A 6,299-nucleotide genomic window follows, 5' to 3' on the forward strand; every position below is an offset into this window, starting at 1 on the left:
GAACGGCTCCGATTACTCCAGCAATCGTGTCTCCTTAGAGACACCGGATTTTGGATCGCCGAAGAACTCACCCCGACACAAGTCAAGCACAAAGGTGGAGAGTTGAAAAAAGTGCGTGAAGCACGAGCCAAAGGCAAGTGGGCAGTATACCGCGGAGGGAAGGCCATCATTCAGGAGTTTCGAACGCCTAAACTGGTCCCTAGCCCATAGGACCTCTCCTTAGGCTTTTATTTTTCTTTGATGGACCCTCACTCCTTAACTGATATGTATCGATTGTCCGCAGTTAGAAGAACTGGTTATAATGTTTTGTTTTTGGTCCCATGGGTCATATCTGACCTCCGTGGACGATAATTCAATCTATCTATCTATATATATATATATATCTCTCTCTCTCTCTCTCTCTTTTCTGTGAGTTCTCACATGGTATCATCGAACAACTCAAAAGATCCTGTCTCCCGGCCTATGAGGAGCCCTGTAGTGCCCACTGCGCACACCTACCAGCCCCTGCACATTCCCTTGGTGGCCGCTAACCCGCTTGAAAAGCACCATCATGCTGCCTCCTGCCATGTCCCACGCCATGCCCACTGTGCATCCTCTGCTATGGGCAAAGAACCTCATCCTGGTTCTCCTCTCAGCCCTTATACAGCGAGTCCTGCATGCCTTTGATGGACCATCTGTTGTGGCGAGGTACTCCACCTTCAAGCCCGAAGGCCCAGTGGCAGATGCACACACCTTGCCTTGCTCTCCACTTATGGATCAGACACCTCCTGCAGACGCAGCTACTCGCCCTTCTAATTCATGCCCAGCAACAGACGCCAATGATGATGATGCAACCATCATTGGCGCTTTCCTGCAGAACCTGGCTGTTGCAGAACTTGCACTGGACGTAGAACCAACGTCTGCTCATGCAACAAGCCAACCCAAGGTTCTTTCTGCAAGCCCACTGATACGGCCCGTCATAGCCCTGGAACCCATGGAGATCTCTTGCCTACTCACACAGTGCCACCTGTTGATGGTGAGTCCCTGGCTCGTGCCATTCACCATGCCTCCTGCGCCGCCTTCTCTACGGCCATGACAGTCGTCAACCTTGCTGCCGCCGCACCTGCAGGCGACTCTGTTGCAGCCTCATATTCATGCAACCTCAATACTGGTTCGCAAGCCCTTGCTGAGGTCCAACCTGCAGGCACCTATGAGGACCCGCTTGGCGTCAGCATGCCGCTAGCTGCATGCCTTGATGTTGAACTTTTCAAGTCTCACCGCTCAACATCCTATCCAGGCTGCCTCTCCCCACCACCACATGAGGCACTGCCCAAGGTTGATGATGCCAATGGTGCTGATGCCACCATTCAAGTCCTCTCGGGAAATGAGGTCTGATCTACTGCTAACCTCAGCGCCTTGTTTCAATCCACTAGGCACGACATACTGTTGCAGGCGCAGCCCCTGCCCACATTGCCTCTGGAATTACGACTTGCGTTAAATCCACACAGAATCGACCCATCGCAAGCGCTGTCAACCCAGCATATGACCTGGTTGTTTGCACCACCAAAGCCTTTCCTGGTGTAAATCAATCCGCTACGGATTTGGTTATATTTCGGCCTGCTAGGCCTCGTGGCAAAGCAAGGGTCGTCGGTTGCCGGTCGAATGTAGCCGTTAGGTGACCGTTGACCAAAAAGTCAACACGTGCAGCTCAAACGGAGTCTTGAACCCCCGATCTCACATCCCAGGAGCACTACCCTAACCACTGCACTACGTGCATGCATATGCACATGGTGGGACGCATGCGCTACATATGTTGAAGATGTCTCCTGCCCCCCCAAAAAGCGACGTGATCGGCTGGGCCAGTCACGCCCACCTACACGCGGCCTAGCAGGCCGAGGGAGTTGTAGGTAGCATGGGGCTGCACTGATTGAGGATGCAAGAGCTCCCCAAGGAAATAACTCTCCAGCTTGTTGGCGCTGATTGAGAGGAGGGACTCAAGCGAGGAGGCGGCATCGACAGCACGAGGTACACTAGCATTCTTTGCAGCAGCGTCTTTGGGTGCAACACCTTCTTCTATAGGGATGGAAACATCATTTTTGCTTGCTTTAAGGACTACACCATTGTCGGCAGTGGCGTGGGCACCATCAGTTTTAATGGCCGCAGGGATTTTGTCAACCTAGGCTGCTATGATGTTTGCACCATCTACAGTATAATCTGATGTGCGGGCAGCAAGGGAAGACCTCTTTGCTGCAGCAGCTTTCAATTGGAAGGGTTTGACGGTGATAATGGCCGTAGAAGGGTCGTCTGCAGAAGGTACGACAGCAACATCTTCTGCACAGCAGGATGGTCATCTACAACAGGGTCTTCGGTCGCAGCACCAACAGAAGTACAAGCAGGCTTGGTTGCACTAAGAGCAGACCGTTCACAAACTTGGCGTCTCGCAAAGCTTGGTGGCATCTTGAAGCGAGCCATTCAACAAGCACTATTGCACCGGCTGCCTCTTGGGACGTTTCTATCCAACCTCAAAGCATTGATAGATCCACCAATGCTGCAAAAAATTATAGAAATCCATTGGTTGCAGGTAATCAAGCCACCTCTTTCTGTTGTTGGGGTATAAAGCCCAATGTGGTCGCCCAGGGAAGTGGGCGGGCCAACAGGTATGTACACATATTCTTTTGTAAAAACCTAATAAGAACTCACAATGCTCTACACATTACAGTAGAGCGAGTTCACCATATCGTCGTGCTCTTCTTCTCGCACTCTCTCTCGCGTCGCACTTCCGCTCGTACTCCTTCAACTGGTATCAGAGCTCAGATCGAGGCTCGGGGCAACACTACAGGAGGCTAAAGTCACCAGCTCAGATTGGAGTGAAATTCGACAGGCGAAGACACGACCCCAAATCCTGTGGGAAAGCCCGAAGGTCTTGGTGTTCTCAGAATTTCATTCTGAGGTCATCTCGGTCACCGTTCGGCTTCGACAAAGTTCTACGCAGGCCATTTTCGACTACGTGGTCTCAGCGGGTGCAGATCCGACTCTGCAAATTTGGGATTTTCGACCTATGACTGCAGGTGCTGAGGATATCGACACTCCCAGAGTGTTGATTTGTGGCTGTCTACACATCGAAGGATGGCTCACAGTTCTTGGAGACGTGTCACATACGACACGGGCGTATCTACACACAGACTGTAGGCGACATCCACTAGTTCATCAGGTAGCTTGTGTTTGCTGCTTGATATTCCAGATTTCATCCTGACATTGCAGGTACTTCCACATGGGATGTATTGTCAGAGATGATGTATGTCTGTTGAGGGTTTACTGGCTGTGAGTCATGCAGCAAACAACCACCGCAACGGTTATAGCACACAGTGGGAAATTTGTGGATGTATGACTTTGTGGGAAGTCTATGTACTGTCAGATTTACTGCAGCCTTTGTTGAGGGTCGAGTGAGGTTTTATTGAGCTGGGGGATTCTAAATGTTGAGATCCTTTCGGTGATACAGGTCTTGGAGCGATCCCTCGAGCACCCTTAGATAGGCAGCTAGGATGTATTGACTGTGAGTTAGACAGTTGGGATTGCATCTTTGCTTTACTGCCATTGAGGCATTGTCGCAGTCTATGCTTACAGGACAGTGACAGAACAGTCAGAGACAGTACAGATGCAGGACAGGTTTATCCACAGCTTACAGTGTCAGAGAGACAGTGTTTTTGAGCTGTTTTTTGGTCTGTTTTTTTTAGTACACCAGAGCCATTTTACAAAGGAGAATCTGCCAAAATTTATGCAGAATCTGAAGCTTTCTTGGTTCATTTGACAGGTTGATATTGGTTCAGAGGTCAGTTTACAGGGGAAACTCTGCTGAACTTTTCCCAGGAAAGTAAACTACTGTGAAGCATAGCTATGGCTGGATCACAAGACACTGCTCTTTACAATATCAAGAAGCTGGATGGAACCAATTTCCCATTGTGAAAGAAGCAGATTTGGCACGTGTTGGTACAAAAGAAGCAGATAAAACCTATAAATCTCAAAGGGATAAAACCAGAAGATATGGACGAAGATGAATGGAGCGAAATGGATGAATTGGCACTTTCTACCATTATGCTGACTTTGGCAGAAAGCGTTTACTTCAATGTAGCAGACGAGACCTCGGCTTATCAAGCATGGTTAAAGCTGAGTGATCTTTATGAGAAGCAGAGTGCAGCTTCACAGGTATACTGGCTTAAGAAGCTTGTTGACTTGAAGATGAAAGAAGGGACACCTATGTCCAATCATCTGAATGAATTCAACACAATCTATAGTCAGTTGTCAGCTCAAGGTGTCAAGCTTGATGAACCTGTTAGAGCTATGTTCCTGTTGATCACATTGCCGAAAAGTTGGGACACTTTTCGCACAGCTTTGAGTAATTCTGCACCTCCAGATGGTTTGAACATAGCAGGTGTAGAAGGAAGTCTGCTTACTGAAGAAACCAATAGAAAGACAATGGACAAAGGCAAAGGAACAGCCTTAGTTGTCAGGGGAAGGACCAAAGAAAAGTACAAAGGTGGAAAGAGGAATCAGTCTCGTAGCAAGTCCCGCAGTGCTAAAGGCAAGAGTGACATAGAATGCTACCATTGTGGCAAGAAGGGTCACATGAAAAGAGATTGCAGAGAATGGAAAGCAGAAAAAGGCAAAGAGAAAGCTGAAGACCATGGTGAGAAGAACAAGTCCTCAGTGAAGATTCAAGAAATAAATGTGACAAACAGTGTTGCCGAGGATGACAGTCTAGTGTCAGGAGACATCTACTTCTTGAAGAATACAATGGACTCAGCTCTTCTTACAACATCTGATGGAAATGCACTGAGTGACTGGATTATAGACTCAGGGGCATCACTTCATGTGTCTCCAAACAAGGAGTGGTTTACTTCTTATGTGACCACTAAAGATCATGTTCGGCTAGGCAATGGGCAAACATGTGAGATCTTAGGTGTTGGAGATGTTCAATTGAAGTTTCAGAATGGCTCTTCTTTCACGCTGAAGAATGTGAGACATGTTCCCGCAATTACAAAGAGGTTGATCAGCACAGGTTTACTTGATGATGCTGGCTATGTCACCACTTTTGGACAGAACATGTGGAAGATATCCAAGGGTTCTATGACAGTAGCACATGGAGTAAATTCTGGAGGACTTTACATGATTTATGTATCAAATGTCTCTAAAAATGTAATCAATGTAACCGAGTAGCCAAACGTTTCTTTGTGGCATAGCAGGTTAGGACATATGTCCAAGAAGTGAATGGAAATCTTGTCTCGTTCTGGTTATTTGCCTGGCTTTTCATTTAATGATTTTGAATTCTGTGAACATTGTCTATATGGTAAGCAAACACAGCAGCCACATAAGCATAGAAGCAGTAGAAGAGATACACAGTTGGCACTTGTTCATAGTGATTTGTGTGGACCTATGCCTAACCTATCTCTAGGGGGAGCTTCTTACTTTATGACATTTATAGATGATTACTCGAGGAAAGTATGGGTTTACTTTCTCAAGCACAAGGATGAAGCGTTTAGTGTTTTCAAAACGTTTGTGACACTTGTGGAGAATCAGAGTGGCAAGAAGCTTAAATGCTTACGCACTGACAATGGTGGAGAGTATGTTTCAAAGGCCTTTCAGGACTTTTGTGAGTCAAAAGGTATAAAACGTGAACTTACTGCTCCTTACAATCCTCCTCAAAATGGTGTTGTTGAGAGGATGAATAGGACCATACAAGAGAAGGTCAGAAGTATGTTGTCTAATGCACAGCTGCCAAATGGGTTTTGGGCTGAAGCTGTATCAACAGCTGTTCATCTTGTAAATAGATCTCCTAGAAAGGTTTTGCAGAAGGATTCAGTGCTAGAGATGGTATGGTCAGGAAAAATGCCCTCATACAAGCATCTTAGAGTCTTTGGTTGTGAGGCATATACTCACGTTCCAAAGGAATTTAGGAACAAACTTGAGCCAAAGAGTAGAAAGTGCATCTTTCTAGGCTATGGTAATTCTGGTGAGATGGGGTACAGACTTTGGGGTCCCGAATCCAGAAAGGTTGTCCGCAGCAATGATGTTCACTTTAATGAATCCAAATATCATTCTAAACCAGAGAGGGTTGAGGAGATTAGAAGAGTTGTCTTCCAAGAAGATGGACCTGCACGTGCAAGACAAAATGTCAGGGCTCAAGAAGAGCAAGGATAGGATAGATTGGAACCACAGGTTGTGGCTGAGCCTGAGCCACCTATTGTGCGTAGATCTGGACGTGTCACGCGACCTCCTGATAGGTTTGTTCCATCTATGAACTATGTCATGTTGACTGATTGCAA

At 47.1% G+C, this 6,299-nt stretch overlaps 1 pseudogene; it reads right to left on the minus strand.

The window, feature by feature from the left end:
- Positions 1 to 248: 248 nt before the first annotated feature.
- Positions 249 to 960, minus strand: LOC147425754 (uncharacterized; annotated as a pseudogene).
- Positions 961 to 6,299: the final 5,339 nt, after the last annotated feature.

Source organism: Adiantum capillus-veneris, chromosome 25, assembly GCF_014529385.1.
Source record: "Adiantum capillus-veneris isolate H3 chromosome 25, ASM1452938v2, whole genome shotgun sequence".
Taxonomy (NCBI): Eukaryota; Viridiplantae; Streptophyta; class Polypodiopsida; order Polypodiales; family Pteridaceae; genus Adiantum; species Adiantum capillus-veneris.